General features: G+C 38.8%; 1 protein-coding gene across 4 annotated transcripts in view; it reads left to right on the forward strand.

Moving 5' to 3' along the window:
• ACACA (acetyl-CoA carboxylase alpha) overlaps positions 1-16,699 on the forward strand; it is a 413,948-nt gene that overhangs the window by 347,954 nt on the left and 49,295 nt on the right. The window lies entirely within an intron of this gene.

Raw genomic sequence — 16,699 nt, forward strand, 5'->3', positions numbered from 1 at the left:
CTGTATTATTAATAGTTCCTATTTCAGATCTATGGGCATGGATTTAGGCACTGGCCTAGATGTTGCAGAGAGTGAGTTTCAATATTTTGAGAAATCTGTGGATATACCTCTAAAAAAAAGAACACTTGAGTGGTCCTTTATACATAAAGTACTGAGTAAATATTGAATGGGAGAATGAGTAGATGAATGCATAGATGGATTGCTGGGGAAAGAATATGACAAAGATTTATATTCCCCTCAAAAGAAATCTTCATGCTTTTTCAATCCAAAGCTAATAGGGCTTTTCCAAAGGAAAGAAATGGATGGTAAGATCGGTGCTTATAAGAGTGAAAACTACCTAAGGATACATGAATATACAAAGGGCAGTGTGGTTCTGACTTCTTTGTAGGCATAGGAAATTATTTTTTCTCCAGAGCCAGGAATATATAATGGAATAGTCTGGGACTGACTGACCTTGGACAACTTGTATAACTTCTCAGCTCCTCGGCCTTCTTATCTGTAAAAGGGGAATAATAATTTACACCTTTATGTGATATTGTAGCAATCAAATGAGAACACATAAGAAAAAAGACCTAGTACTTGGTAGTAAGTGTTGGCCCTCATCAAAATTTCAGGTCCCTTTTCCTCTCTCTTAAATGATGAGGTGATTGGGCTTGTGAAGTTATAAACATACCAAATTGTATTGAATAATTGTGTTGACTAGACTTATAAGAACTTGTTATCAAGCTTTGAATTTCAAGTGGAAGGATAAGAACTAAGTGTGCTATCCATCATTCACATTTAGAAAAAGTTGATACATCCATTGGTCTCCAGCTTTGGGGAATGTCAGAAAATAGGAGAATTTTTGGATGTGATCGGTTTGCTCCTACATCCATATGAACTCTCTGGGTTTGCCTTTCACTTCAAGGAAAGGTAAAGTACTGCTAGCAATAGCATACCTGACTATCCTCTTCTTTTTTTGGAGAGTAGCCTAGTAATAGTTTCAGGTGAAACAGTAGGAGAAACCACTGAGAGTCTTAAATATTTTTTTAAGTTGCTTTTTTGATATCTTCTTAGGCTGAGGTATTAATGAACATTGAGGAGAATTTTGTGTTATTATTTTTGAAGATAGTATTTCAAGAATATACCTATATTTCCATAATGTTTCCATACCTGGACAGAGAGCTAATTTCTGAAATGTATCTTGTTTACATTAAATTTCTTATTTTCCCCTAGAGCATGTTATACTCAAATAATATTACAAAAAGCAAAGGTGTTTTGCCTAGAAATATGCTAGTAGAATTTCATTTGTGTCAAAAAGAAAGCTTTAGAGTTTTCTTTTTTCTTCTTAAAATCTACTGGTTGAATTGTTCTGATCAAATTCATTATTTTCACCTTCCTAACACAGGGTTACTTGTTAAAGGAAAAGTGTAGTTGCAAGGTAATAGACAAGTAAAGTTGCAGCTGTAACTTACAAAAAATGCTCATTTTCAGAAAAACATGAGCATTTTTAGCGAAAGAGAGTACTCAGTTATAGAAGTTACCTCATCCTGTTCTGCCACTTTACTGTCTTCATGTCAGTGCTTCTTAAGTATAGATTTGTGTTATTGGAAGACACCTAATTTCATGCAGATTCATTAAGAATGTCCTATCAGCTCCTTTGTCTATCAGGTATTAAAAGGAAAGCTATATAAGAGCTACAGGCTTACATTGCTTCCTTTGGTTCATTCCTTGTGTGTGTTCTGCCTTTGTGTGTGTTGGTGTCTTTCTCCATCTCTGTTTGTCTGTCTTCTGTAGGTATCTCTGTCTCACACTCTGGATGTGTACAAGTCACTCTGAGTGCACATCTCTTTCGGCATGAAGCTGATCTCTTTGTGTCTATTTGCTTGCTTATGATTCCTCTCTTCCCCTGTTTGCATCCCTGAGTGTCCATGTGTGAATCTTTGTATTTGTCTTAAATGCAATATAGTCTCCTTTTTTTAAGCCTTGACCAATTTGCCCATAGTACGTATGCACCTGTGTAAAGTGGAAATGTAGGCAGTATATGCAAGCTCTTAGACCACAAATGTTCAACCCCCACCTTCTTGAGTCTTTATCCTTTATGTTAAATATTGGGGTGAAGAGTAAGAAGGGGGATGCACAGAGGTTATAGGGAAAAAAAAAACTTGTATGTGCAAGTGCTGATCTCATTGACCCCTTTGAAAATTGAAATAATGATAATGCGCGTCTCCTGACTGCATCAAAGTATCAGCACATCAAAAGCCAGGAGGCATGAAATGCAAATGATAAAGTGAAAGCAGATGGATTGTGCATGATCGCCTGATGCCCAATGAATTTTAAAAGGTGCTGGTTTGCAAGGGGGGAGGGGAGGGTGGGTTGGGGAGGACTGAAATAAACATGTTATCCCTGCAATTTTTTTTGTTCTTGATGCTCACTCCTGACAATATTTTTTCACACTTGAGTGAACACTCACTCCATCTCTCTTTCCCTTTCCCCCTCTCTCTTTTTCTCCCTCCCACCCCTCCCCCACCCCCGCCCACCTCTTACACATCTCAGGTCATGTCACTGCAGCTCCAGTGGAAATAATAAGATATAAACCACGAGGTTGTTATTTGCATAGAAATAGCATGGAGCCCCAGGCAGCAAGGCAGAAGGACACAGGGATCATTTGTCTAAAATTTTAATGAAAACTTTTGCTGAGGCAGAGATTTTTTTTAAAAAAAACTTTCTCCCTCCTTTTCTCCGCCCCTCCCCAGCCCCCCAGAACCCTATCACTGATTTGACTTAACGTGGTTTGATTTGAAGAGAAAGAGTTGACACTCCGCATATCCTATGCCTGTAATGCTGTAACATGTAAATTGTTCCTTTAATAGACATGAAGCTGAAGAAACACCATTACACATAGCATCAAGCTTTTATGGCTGTCCTTCTTCATGTCAGTGCACGCATGATATTGCCAGTTTTTAGCTGACCTGTTTTTAATTAGTTTAGACCTTCCTACCTTTTGCTTCCAAAGACTTTTACATTTTAAAGGATTTCTTTTTGTAGCCAGCAGCAGTAACCCACATATAAAATATAAATATTCCAGGAGTTTCTTGTTTTTTACTTTCAATGGTTTTACTGTACACTTACATGTTTTGTTCTTGGGGCACTATCCTTTGCCACTGTGTCTTTTGTTCCAAAACTAGAAACTGGTTCCCACATTTGTATTTTTATTTCTTTTCCTCTTGTGATCTCAGTATTTATGTATTCTCTTCCATGTCTTTTCTGCCCTTTCATTGCCTGCAGTTAGTTGTAAAATATTCAAAATATTACCAAGTTGAGGAAGAAATATAGTATCTGGATTTCCTTGAGTGTTGCAGAAGCAGATTTGACATTTGAACTAAAGGCAATGGCTGCATGATTAGAGGCAGCTTGAATGGCTTTATTTGGAACTCAAAATGAAGAACATCTGGCTGACTCTTTGCTACCTTCTGTGGAGTAGCTAGTGGTGTCAAGGTCATTTTGCAGATACAAAGACTAAAACAGTAAAGAGGGAAAATGACCTGGTTACATTGAGAGTGACTAGATCAGGATCAGAAATTGAACCCCCATGTCCCTGAGTTTCATTTAGAAAGGGCTTAGGCCCCTGTGCAAAGGGTCCACAGTGCTTGAGAAGAGAAAATGCTCTGGTCATTTTCCTTTTTGTTGCTAAAGTAATTACATGAGTAAGAAGTTTCTTAGGGCTTACTATTTCCTATCATTCAAGGTAGTGGGTCATAGGTTCCTAGATTCAGGATCTGTAGGCTATGGGTGGCAGATTCTTCAAAATACCTTCTTAAGTGGTAAGGTCAGAACTGATGGACATGACAAACTACTCTGCTTAAAAGAAGTCATACTGGCCTGACAAGGCAGTCAGCTGTATACTTGGGGAACTGGTTAGATAGACCCTTAAGAAGCTGAGGTGATTTATAGGGCTATAAATTCCTAATTCAAGGTGGTGCTTGGATGTGTGCAGTAACTTTCAGATTTACTCCCCACCCCAGCCTCAGTTTCTATTTAATATGTTTAACATAATGTCAGTTGTTAGATAAGCTGGAAGGATCTAATATTGTAAGGAAATACTGATATAGACAGAACGTGCTACCTCTTGGTCTCTTGCCCCAGACTTCGCAAAAGCCTCATCTGTGCACATAGAAATCAGAATTTGCAGTTTATGACTTGCCCTCTGGATAGCATCTGCTGCCTATGGGGGGAAGATATGTACCAGTGATTGGGGAGGTAGGTAGATCATAGACTGACTTGGAGAGTGATATGTGACTTCCTTGTGATTAGCATTTTAAAACTTCTGCATCTCTTTTAGAAGAAAAAAAAATCTCATAGACACATCCTCCCTAGAGAGACTAGGTCTCTATTTCCTCTAAATCCACCAGAAAAAAAAATTATATGATGGGTATAACTTGGGCTATGTTAATCTTGAAGGGAGCTAATCTGCTAATCTTGCCTTTGAGTCCTGCAACAAGCCACATCCCTCTGTGGATCTCAGTTGCCATATATGTATTTTTATGTAGATGCGCAATATGAAATGCAAAGTTGTTATGCTGACTGTATTTGGTACAATATCAGAGTTCATCCCATGAGTGGGACTTACCTCTAGCACCAAGAGCCTGTACTGTACAGTCTCCATTCCCACTCATGCTTCTAAGACACACAAAGTGAGTGATTTGTAGAAGGTCAAGAAGGGAAGGTGGAAAAACTATTTGGCTTTCACTGTGAGGCAGCATTATAACTTTCACGTAACCTAGAGAGCTGGAATATCCAGGCTGCCTGGGTTTAGTTCCTGGCTCTGCCACCTATTGGTTAAGTGACATTGGGCAATTTATTTAACCTCTCTTGGTCATAGTTTCATTAACTTTATAATAGGGATAATAATAGTACCTGTCTCCCAGGGTCATTGTGAGTATTAAATGAGTTAAGGGATGTAAAAAGCACTGGCACTGTTGTAGTTGCACAGGCACACTTTGGGTCCTTTCTCATTACAACTCATTATCCAGGCCCAGGAAAAGAAATAAAACACAGCATTATGTATACTTTCTGATTCTTTTAAGGCAATAATTTCTTTAAGAATATGTAAGGTGGCATTCCTCACTGAGCATACATTCCTGTATTTACTTTCCCAATAGATATTATCTAAAGATAATCAACACACTTGGCAAAGCATTAATGTAAGAGGCACCATGTTAGGTCATGATAGGGTTGTATAAGTGTCAGTCATCTGTCTACAAGAGTCCCTAAGGACTTGTTGATACAATAGCCCATAATCACTAAAGAATCAGTCCTGTAATTTGCATTTTTAAAAGTCCCTAACTGCCTGTTTTCACAAAAGACAATCCCTGTACTCTGTCACTCCAGATGGGATCACTCTTTCTAAAGAGGGCATTTTAGCTTCCTTTCTGAGTGAGCCTTGCTTTAGTGTCATGAATGAGTTCACAGAAAGTATTGAAATGAGCAGATCTAGCCACCCCTCCAAAAAAAAAGAAAAGAAAAGAAAAAAAATGTCGGTAAGCCTCCTGCCATTTTTTGGGTTGTTTTGTTTCTTTTTCATTTGATGTTCCTCAGGTTTAATAGAAAACTGTACCTAGTAAATTTGAATCCCTTAGTGAGCCCTGCTGATCTGCCAGGGGCCTGATCGTGAGCGCTCGAATTTAGAGTTCTTGCCAGGTGGGGCGCCATTACAGAAGTTGCCTCTGACTCTCTTAGAGGGCCCCCTACAGGTATGGTGGCTTAGAGAGTAATTACTTAGGAAAATCTACAAGTACCGGTCCAGAGAGTCTAGAAAAAATAAAAGCTCTGAGGCCCAGTTTGGCCTCAGACTTAGGAGTAATCATGTTTGATAATCCATTATAAATGTATTTAAACTTTTTAAAACCTTTAGATTGAAAAAAAACTACAACAGGGGAGTGGGTGTAGCTCAGTGGTTGAGTGCCTGCATCCCATGTACAAAGTCCTGGGTTCACTCCCCAGTACCTCCTTTAAAAAAACAAACAACTTTTGATCAGTACCCTCCCTGCCATTTGATTGGTAAACAGTTCAGGCTTTAATCTGTTTGGGTTTTTGTTTCCTCTTTGCAGAGTAATAGTGGTAATACATTTCCCACCTTAGGATGAAGACCAGAGCATCTATTCATTTAAAATTATCTTTCATTGCTAATATTCTGGGATGCTTTGAAGATGTATATTGATTTGTAGCCAGGGAACCAAGTTAGGCCCAGGCAGGAAGAAGACAGAAGGGGTGGGGCGGGGAGGAGGTATTCTAAAACAAATTGTCAAAAATTAGTAATATATAAAATTATTATATATTACTGAGATTAGGAATGGTAGTTGTAGAGCATGGTGATTGAAACATTTTATATTTTTTTCTTATCCAGAGAGTACTGTATATTTTGTTATTGTTAATGGTGTTAATGATGATAATTGGCTATAGAATTAAAAATGTTGGATGTGGAAGGGTCCTCAAAAGTCCAACTAACCCAATCATTACTTGAACTTCCTCTATGACATCATTGCCAAATATTTACTCAACTGCGTGAAAATATTCTACTGTGGGGAGCAGATATGGCTCAGTGGTTGAGCTCCAGCTTCCCAAGTACAAGGTCCTGGGTTCAATCCCCCATACCTCCTAAAAATGTTTTTAAAACTCTACTGAAGTTAAATATGTACTCCGTACTTTCTGAGCCAATCTCTTTCATCTATATAAAGTTATTCCTTATATTTGACTACAGTTTGTTTCCCTGTGCAAACAATCTGGTTCCTATTGAAAAGTAGTGCTCAAAATTAACAAAGAAATTCCCACTTTCATGGCATGACCTATGTGGAATTGAATGTAACCAAAATATTCCCCAGGTCCTTTTGCTTTCAGAGTCTGGCCTTGTCCAAGAACAAATGCAGTGAAGGTAAAAATGCTGTTCAAAGGTAGAAAAGAAACTGGATTCATAAATAACATTGTTGCCAGCTAAAAATGTGAAATAAGTAGTCATTTCAAGAGAAACAGCTAAAGCTTAACTCCACATTGAAGTACTCTATGGAATCTTGGGGTTCTCCTGGGCAGTGCTACACACTAAAAGACATGAGGCTGTTGGAACCTGATTATCTCCTACTATCCTATCATCTGCCTCATTGAAAGTCAGGCCCTGATCCAAGGTTGGAGAATAGATCTTTTGGGGTGTTGCATTTTCAGATACCTGTTAAAATTCTTGATTCTGATGTTTGCTGGTACTTATTTGAAAAGTGATGTAGGCCAGGGGTACAGGAAAGCCCTAAGGGCACACAAACAAAAGCTAAAATGTTAGAATTTATTACCTTCTTACAGCAGTGAGCAGTCTAGCTCACTTCTTCCATGTGGACCTTTATTGTATCTCCACCTTGTCTTCAGAGTGTCCACTTCAACCCCCAGAGTTTGATATTTTCTTGAATATTTGAATGAAGAAATGCCTCTACTTCACAAGCTCTGTGGCAGGTAAGGTCTCTGTACTTTCTGCCTCTAATAAAACATTACCCCTGCACTCCAACTAAGTGACCTCTTGGGTCTGTGACCTCAGTTCCTCCTAGGCAGATCCATTTCTTTAGCTTCTTCATTTTCAGTCAGGCATATGTTATACTTTCATATGCTGGAATTTCTTCACTTTTCTATTTCTGCTCATGTTCATAGCTCTGTCTTTGTAGATCTTTGTTCACTTAAAGCTTCACTACTCAGTCTGCCCCTCTTTTTCCTCCTTAGCCTCTCTTCTCTCCCAATACCTGCCTAAGACCAAGTAAATTAGTTTCTTGCCCCTGCCCCCAGTGAAAAAAATCCCATACTTTTCCAACAGTGTCTGTACTTGGATTTGCAGTCAGCAGCCATCTCCAATAACCATCAGGCTGTCAGCTTTGCAGCTCCCCACTACCTCCCACCTCCCCCATCACTCACCAGAGGAAAAAGAGAGCCAGAGCAAGAGCTTGAAATATATCATGCAATAGTGTATCATGAATTTGTTGTGAATCACAGCGGTGAAGCAGGTTTATTTATTTCTGAGACCTTAAATCAATACAAAGTAGGTCTCTTAGTTCTGAAGCTGGGATGGAGTGTGAAAAAATGAGCCCATTGTACTCTTAAAACTTTGGGGAAAGGAGATGACAGCTATATAATTCCATTTACCAGGCACTAGGGGCTTTAATGTGAAGGTGACAGGGAGCTCTTTGTGCATTTAGAGCACCATATCTTCTAAATAAAAGATCTGTAGACTTGATAGTGGAGCATAGCTCCGAGTTTAATAATCTCCAAGCATTAGACCGAGCCAATATGTTCCCAAGTCAGAAAGGTCCCCCCGAAACACTCATAAATTAAAAGTGCAAGAACTGCACACATTGGTAGATTAGAAATGCAAGGTCTCCAATCTTTTTCTAGGAGGAAGACAGACCTGAGCCCGGCCTGTGCACAGACTGCTCTGTGAATATGATAAAGACTCAGGAAACTAGACTGTTTAGAAACTTGACTCCTGGCTGTTCATCATTCTAGGGAATGTCCCCTGTGCATGAATCCAAATCTAGCTATGTCCCCTCTCATTTAGAGTAGCTGTCATTATACAGTCTAATCAACTAATGTACACAGTCAGGAGTATTGAATTATGAACAGAGAAGCTTTAAGAGCTGTTTAGATTGATTATCATGCCCAGGTTTTAAGTTTTTATGGTTCATTTTTGACTGGTTCCTGATTTTAATAATGTCTCAGTGTTTGGAATTTAAGCCCTTTAAACTAGTAAGCATATGAAAGAAAATGAGAAATCAGTGTTATTAAGGGAAAAGAGCCCACCCATATTTAACCAATAGCATAAGGTACAAATATGAGAGGTCAAGACCATTGGAACATGTAACCAACTTTTGAGTATCTTTGTTTTCTATCTGGATTGGTAAAGCATGCTTTTTCTCAGGTTTATGCAACTCAGTAGAGCAACTCTAATATAACTTTATACTATATAGTTACTAGCTTAATCCCAGCTCAAGTAAGCAATTTTAAAAGAAAAACAAAACACCCATAGTGTCTACATTGGGGTAAACTAAAAAGGTAAGAAAATCAAATCATTTGCTTTTATTAAGAAAGCTGCTACACATTAAAACATTAATATGAAAGACTTCTTTTGCTTATAGTAGTTCAACTTGCTGAAAATTTAAATCAAAATTGAGTTTTTAGAGAGCACCAAGAATTGTGGCAATTCATATGCATTTTTTGCATGGCTCTTCTGTGTAAACCTCAGTTCTTATGCTATGGGGATACAAAGATGATTCCGCTTTCATGGCACTTAAAATTTAGGCTCTGTAACAATTATAGGCTTCTCATGTATTCTGAGGGGAGAGGGAGTCAAATTGCTGCCCACCAGATGTAAATGAGAAAGCATAAGCAAAAATGCTTAAAAGATGAGGAGTCAGTGGTACTTTTCAACAAGTCAGGCTCTAACCAGCACTGAACTTTTATGCTCAGCCACTGTTAGGCATGGGCAGGGCAGTCAGTCACAGCCATTTGCCTTTCAATTCCCACGTCATATCTGTTAACCCTATTTTTAAAAAATCCACTGGTGACTGGGATTTTTGTTGGTGTTGTTTGCTCCTAGCTTTGGGAAATACATATCTGATAAAAGACTTATACAACATATATAAAGAATTTTTGTAATTCAATATTTTTTTTAAAACCAGTTTTAAAAAAAATGGGCAGGGAGTGGATGTGGCTCAAGCACTTGAGTGCCCACCTCCCACATGGGAGGTCCCAGGTTTGGTTCTTGGTGCCTCCTAAAGAAGACAAATAAACAGTGAGCAGACATCGAGCAAAAACAAACAAGGAACAGATGTGGTTCAAGTAGTTGAGCATCCACCTTCCACATGGGAGGTCCTTGGTTGAGTTCCAGTGCCTCCTAAAGAAAAAAAAAAAAACAAAAACAACAAGTAAAAAACAATGAGCAGACAACAAGTACGAACAATGAGCAAAAACAATGAGCAAACAGACAAGGGAGCCATCTCGGGGTGGGAAAGGGGAATGGACAAGAGATTTGAACAGATGTTTCACCAGTAAAGATATACATATGGTAAAATAAGATGAAAAGATGCCCAACATCATCAGTCATTAGGGAAATGCAAATTAAAACCACAATAAGACACCACTAATTTTTTTTTTTTTTTAATTTCTTAACTGACAATACCAAGTGCTGGCAAGATGGGCATCATCTGGAATGCACATATATTACTGGTGGAAATGCAAAATGGTACAACCATTTTGAGAACGTTTGGCAGTTTAATAAATTTACACACACACACACACACATACATGCTCTTACCATACAACCTAGTAATCCCACTCCTAAACATTTGCCCAAAAGAAATGAAAATATACATCCACACAAAAACCTATACATGAGTAGCTGCTTTTATTCATAATCACCCCAAACGGAAAAACCCAAATGTCCATTAACAGGCAAATGTATAAAGAAATTGTACTTCCATAAAATGGAATACTGCTCCACAATAAAAAGCAACTACTGACACTGACTGCATCAGCATGAATGAATTTCGGGTGCATTATGCTAACTGAAAGAAACTAGACTCAGAATACTACATAATACGGGATGATTCCTTTTATATAACATTCTAGAAGAGCCAAAACAATGCAGATTAGCAGTTCCCAGAGGTGGGAGGAGGGGATTTATTACAGAGGTACATGAGGGAACTTTTTGGAGTGAAGAAAATGTTCTATATCTTAATGTAAAAAGTAATTATATGGCTATATGCATTTGCCATAATTTATAGAATTGTATACCTAAAAATCGAGAATTTTATTTTATTTTATATAAAACCTGACTTTAAAAAAGTCCATATTTGGAATAATTTGTTGTTGGTACTCTCAAGACCCTAGCTAAATGAGCAGTTGATGGATCTCTAGGATGAGTGATTTCTTTTGGCAGCCTTCTCTCCTGAAGCCTACACATTTTCTCATCCATTTGACAGGTAAACTATAATGTGGCTCTGCTCTATCTCTTTATGTTAAAAATGAGTCTCAGTTCTTCACACACTCCACCTTCAAATTCATATCATCTTCTCTTCTAGCCCATTCCTCTGCATTCTCCAGTGAGCAGTAGCAGGGATCTTCCAGTATTATATCTAGCCTCTATCTCCATGTTTTGTTTTGTTTTATTTCCTAAATATCCTTTCTTTTCCTTCCACTGGTAGCACAGTTCTTTTACCCCGAATTTATTCTTCAGCAAACATGGTCACTTCATAATTTTGCTACTTATAGAAAGATTTTTGGTCTTGCAGTGGATGGTCTTAAATTCAATTGTGACTCAATTCAGAGGCTTTCTTCTCCCCTGCCAGCAGTATGTCACTGAGTACCTTTTCTAACCCTCACTCCTGGTGTACCAGCTGCCAACCACCACTCCGCTTTGCCAGTGACAGTAGTGGCAATGGAAGTGGAGAACTGAAGTTATAACTCTGATTCTGAATTAAGAGTCTATTTTAGAATCCCCAAATACCCTTAATAACCTAGGCACTGGTCCTGTCTCCCTAGAGATTTAATTCTGTTCTTCCTTGGATATATTCCTGGAGAAACATTTATACAGTAATATGTGCTGTACCACTTAAAATTGTTAATTGGAGATTAAATTACTTGTCAGCTTTTTAAAATGTAGTTCTCTCAGGTCAGGGAGAAGGGTGTTAGCAGCACTGAGTAGATGAGCTATTGCATCTTTTTCCTTCCCCCTTCCCCATCCCCCTGCCCCCCTCACCCTTTTCTTCTCTCTCAATCTTTTTCCTTTCTTTGTCAATGGTTTTACCGCTTTTTCCCTGATCCCACTTAATTCTTTTTTATTCTTTTGTTTTGTTTTATATTTTGGGGGTGTTTTTTGGGTTTTCTCTTGTCTCTCTCTCTTCCTGTCTTAGCCAAACCCTTACCAATAACCCGGCAGGTCCCAGAGTGACTTTAATATGCTCAGTAAATTTATATAAAACCCCCCTCAAATCCTTTTCAGAATGGAAATATTCTAATTAAGAGGAGGTGTAGCCTAATTCTGATGTGCAAGAAGAATTTTCTACTCCCTACTTCTTTAAATTGAAGATGCCTTGACCCACCAAAGATTGTTTGAAGGGGGAAAGATTGGATAAAAGGGGGGAAGCAGCAGATTTGATTTTTATCTCATCCATTTGCATGATTATTTTTCACATGTTCAGCACATGATTACAAATATTTGTCTATAAGTCTAAGGGTCCCTAACTATATATATATCAGGACAAAAGCAATTTAAAAAAAAAAAAAACCGAGCTAAGTTGCATCTACAAAACTTGGAAATCTCAATGCCTCTGCTGACAAATATCCTGACAAGTAAATACTACACTCATTCTGTATTATACCGTGATTTCATTTGCACGAAACCTCACAATGCTCTGCCACTTCAGTCAAACATCTGGAGCACTGGGGAAAGGAAGAACGTGTTTATCTTGATCTCCAAAAAGGGATTTAAGGGAAAGAGCAGGCAGTATATTAGACTGTTTTCATTGCCTGTCAGCTATGGTAAACCTCGGCTGTCTGCAGTGTCTCTAGATAAGCAGCAGCAGCAGAGGCCTTAGCCTATATGTATGACTGCATTTGTTTGTATGTCTGATGTACCTCAAAAATTGTAAAGGCTATATAGCCTCTTTGGTGGAGCCTTAAACAATTACGTCTCTGCTAATCACTGCCTTTTATACAGTGCCCCTTAACTCTCAGGTCTGCCAGCTGCAATGAATAAAGTGCTGGATAAAGCTTCAGTTTATATCAAAAGGGGATAAAGATTCTCTTACCGCTCAGATTCAGCCCTTTTTCAGTTCTGTCAGTGTGAGCACTGTACAACAGGGGACCCTTGATGGTGGTTGTTCCTAATATTTCATGGTATCACTTCTCCACTTAGACCTGGAGGGCAGCAAAGTGGGGCCTCAGGAGAGTCACCTCTGTTTGAGTAGCTCCGTATTTAAATGGTTATTGATGCTTGTTGGGCAGATACTTAAAGTTTGTATCATGCAGAGGAAAATGTGAAAGAAATAATTTGAGAAATGGAATATGGCAAGGCACTTGACAAATATAGAAATGCATCTAAAAGACTGATAAATGAAGCTTACCTTCTTCATGGAAATGTTATGCCAATGAGGGTTGTTTAGCCCCAAGTTTTTCTCTAGGAGGTTGGTAAGGCATTATGTTAAGGAATGAAACAGTAGTTCTATGTGAGCTCTTTTCTTTGCCTTCCGAAATGCTGATTAGGATTTGTCTAAAGTTCCAGCATGCTCATTTCAGGTTAAGGCAGAATGGATTTTGTCCTAGCCCCAGATTCTGCTTCCTTAGTTGGAGCTTTTGTTGTGAAGTATTCTAAAATCATTAAAACCACTTGAGTCAGCAACAACTCCTATAAATTAGGACCTATTGTGTGTACCCGCATTCTACTGGTGTATGCTCCATACATGCAGTCATTTAAAATGAATTTCGGGATACCGTCTTTCTCTTCACCGATTGATAAGTAGCTATGATTGTTAGCATTTACTTGTGGTTAGTGAAACAGGCTTCATTTCTGTCCCCATCAAGCCACTCCCTCACCCCCCAGATAAGGCTATTCACAGAACTATCTGGATAATCTGTTCATCTGTTCTATAATTTTTTTTTCTTTAATTCCAAGTCAAGTAAAACTTTTCACATGACAAATACTTCTTTAGCCCAGAAATAATGTTCTTAGTTGTATTAAGCCTGGTTAGGTTTTTCCAGAGGAAAAAAATATAGAAATACTGCTGCCTTTTTATAACAATGCCAAAGTACCAGAACCAGAGTTTCAGCTTCCAAGGGGAAGACATACTAAGTTACTGAACTCTTGCTCCTTCAAAGCTTATCTCCCATTAATTTGTAAAAATATGGGGTGGAATGGGCAAGCAGCAGAGAATCTGCAGGTAACCTGGTCCTAGATGTTCTCTTCATCCTTAAAATGAGGTGGGAAAGACTTCCGAAGAATGTTGTATTTAAACAGCTATGTAGCTTTTGGTCTGCTTGGGTTCCATACTTTTTCTGAGATTTGTCCTTCATTGGTTCATTACTAATTTTGGACATGTGTAAAATTCAGAGTGGTCAGATATTCTCCAGTACTAGAGCCACTGTTTCATTGAAAAGAAAATAGTGTTTCTGAGTAGAAAATAGCTCTGCTTTTCCTCAGCAGCATGGAGTGCTTGGTTCCTGACATAGATGTGAATATCATATATTCAGGGTCAGTGCAATGTCTCCTTTTTATTCCTTTTCCCTCTTCCAATTTTATTTTAATAATTAAAAATACTGCTGATCACACTGAATGACTTCTAGCAGAGAGGCAGTCTGTCCCAGAAGGACCAGTTGTGGGCCATCGGGTTTATGATGTCCATAAAACCGAAGCCAGATCAGAGCGTGGCCTACGTGAGTGACAGGGTTTCTGCCTCCACCAGGGTTCCCTATCAACTGACTGCTTTGGATATTTGTTTTGTTTTTATTTTATGTTTTATTCTGTTTCGTTTCTTAATGCATGTATGAGTGTGCATGTGTGCACACATTCAAAGATATAAATGAAACAGGTATGTAATGCCCTCTGCCTGTTAGAAAGACTAAAGCCATAAAAATAACAAACGGCGTGTATTTGCTAGAATGTCAAAGTTATGAGTTTATTTTGTAATGATGTGCTCCTGCCTTCATGAGGTAAACTGGCCGTGGCGGAGGTGTTATTAGTAATATGGACTCAGTGGAGCAGAAAGCCGAGTGACCGAGAGATCAGTGTATCAGTCAGAGAGAGGGCAAATGGAAAGAGACAGCAAGAGAATGAGAAAAGAGCCGCAGTGCATGGGCTAAGATTAAAGAGGAACTGAGAGGAGGATGAGAGTCCAGTGGTCAGATATAGTATCCCCTGTTCACAGAGTTCCTTCAAAGAAGCTACCAGCATGTTGCTTAGCTTGGAACTGCCGGTAAGGCTTGGTCTCGGTAATTCCTTATCAAGGAAAGCTGTAATCTGAGAGCAATTTTGCATTCCATATTCCTTCCAGAAAAGTCTCTTCCACTCTTCCTAGCTAAAGTTAAATGGAACCAAGACCAGCTGGGTCACACTGAGGTTATTACTCTGGTCACCAGCCTTTTCAGCCTTTGGAGGCTCTTTAGAGGCTAACCCAGCACACAATGGAACCTCGCAAGGCACCTAACAAGAAGGGGCAAATGGGAATATATAGGTAAAATTTGCTGATCTTTAATTGATTAGGTTCTCCCCCCAAAACTGGCAATGAATAAAAGTTAGCAAGAGAAAAAAATTCATGTGTCTTTAAAAGGAGTAGGGGAAAGGGAAAAGAAGAGGTAAAAAACAGTAAGCAATGTATAACTCTTTAGAGCTCTCCAGGGCTACCCTACATGACTGGCAATTACTACACACTCAGCAGTTTACAATAGTCAGTCATCAGGCTGCCTGGCTTCCATCTGCTGGGTCAGAAAACCTCCCCCCCTAAAAGAAATTATTAACCAGTCTTCAAGAGAAAAAGAACCTCCACAATTTCCAAGTCCAAGAGTATTTTTTTCTTTTTTCTTTTTCAAGGAAACTTTGTGGTTTCTGATTGCAAGTGCTCTTCGGCCTTACAAGGGTTAAACTCCTCCTGGGATACACTGGGAATTGCGGCCCTGAATTCCCTTGAGCCCTTGGAGAGAAGGAGGGGAGGGGATGCAGGGCATGGATATAAATCACAGTCATGCACCCAGCACACAAAGAGGACTTTAGATTCGGGGGTTCGTGTATATATCATGCTTTGCTTCAGGGTTTTCCTCACCTTAGGGCTTATTGTGGAAACCGGCTTTAACACTAGAATTTTAAGGGGAAAGATTCTTTTTAAAATGAGGAACCCAAACCCCACAGCATTTCTTTAACCCACACTTGTCACTAAAAATTGTCAAAAGACAGGCTTGCCCATAGAATCTAAGCCCCCTCTCAATCGAAAATCAAGTAGACATCACCATCCCAAAATTCTCAAGATGGAAGAATGAACAAACATAAGGGGGAAATGCAACTACAGACCAAAATAGACTTATTTTTTAATAAGAAAATTATTATTCTAATAATGGAAGAACTTGTAACATTGATACAAAGACAGTGGTCCCCAGAGTTTCTGTGGGGAGAGGGAAGAATAGTTAAAATATAGGGCATTTCTGGAACATTGGAATTGTTCTGCGTGCTGTTGCAATGACAGATACAAAATTCTGTGGTGCAAAATGTAAACCATAATGTAAACTCTAGACCATATTAGTAGAAATGCTTCAATATTTGTTCATCAATTGTAAAAAATGTACCACACTAATGAAAGATGTTAATGGAGGAAAGTATGAGGGGGTAGGGGTGGGGTATATAGGAATCTCCTATATTTTCTATGTAACTTTTATGTAATCTAAAACTTCTTTAAAAATAAAGAAGGAAAAAAAGAAGATACACCATAAATTTCGAAATTTCAGTTTAGAGATAAAAGGATATAATTTTATATGAAAAAGTTTTTCAAAAGACAGCCTTGTTACCTTTTGTGTGTCTGTATATGCACTGCAACTCTGCCAGGCCTGCAGATGATGAGGTGGTCTACAACTCAGGTTCCAGCCTCACCTTCCACTGCGGTTTCAGCTCAGAGTCGAAGTATGCCACATGTATCTGTGGCAGCTGGTAGAAAGG

This window comes from Dasypus novemcinctus, chromosome 21 (assembly GCF_030445035.2).
Source record: "Dasypus novemcinctus isolate mDasNov1 chromosome 21, mDasNov1.1.hap2, whole genome shotgun sequence".
Classification (NCBI taxonomy): domain Eukaryota; kingdom Metazoa; phylum Chordata; class Mammalia; order Cingulata; family Dasypodidae; genus Dasypus; species Dasypus novemcinctus.